Below are 570 nucleotides of genomic sequence, written 5' to 3' on the forward strand. Positions count from 1 at the left end.
CCAAAACTTTTTTTTTTTTTTTTTTTTTTTTTTTTTTTTTTTTTTGCACCAGATTTGTGTTTCTCACATAAATTTTTAGCCCGAATGGGGAAACACGTCTGAGGGTCAAGAAGGCACGATACGCATTTATTGGACGTGAAAAGGAGGGGACGCGGGGATTCCTGGAGCACAAAATGCTTAGAGCAGAAAGAGAAACAAAGGGGACAAAATAGCTCAGAATAACTCCAAATAGGCCCCACATTTAACGAGCTTAGCAACAAAAAAAAAAAACAAAAAACAAAAAAAAAACACACCCCTCAAGAATTAAAAAAAAATGTAGAAGAAGGAGTCAGAAAAGCAATTTTTATTCCCATCGTAGCCTATATACAATACAGTCTGTGCATTGGTTTTCAGATAATGTCCTGATTTTAGGAAGGCACTTACAGGTGTAGAAAACATAACAAATGTATAGAACTGTAAATCTATTGTATTCAAACAATAATCTAAAAGCTTGTCGGGGGGTCTGAGGGAGGATGGGAGGGGGGGGGGGGGGGGATCGCAATAGTGTTCGGCTGATTTTTCGAACATCTC

The sequence above is a fragment of the Poecilia latipinna genome, unplaced genomic scaffold, assembly GCF_001443285.1.
Source record: "Poecilia latipinna isolate Pla-1442-1.1 unplaced genomic scaffold, P_latipinna-1.0 Scaffold2351, whole genome shotgun sequence".
In the NCBI taxonomy this organism is placed as follows: Eukaryota; Metazoa; Chordata; class Actinopteri; order Cyprinodontiformes; family Poeciliidae; genus Poecilia; species Poecilia latipinna.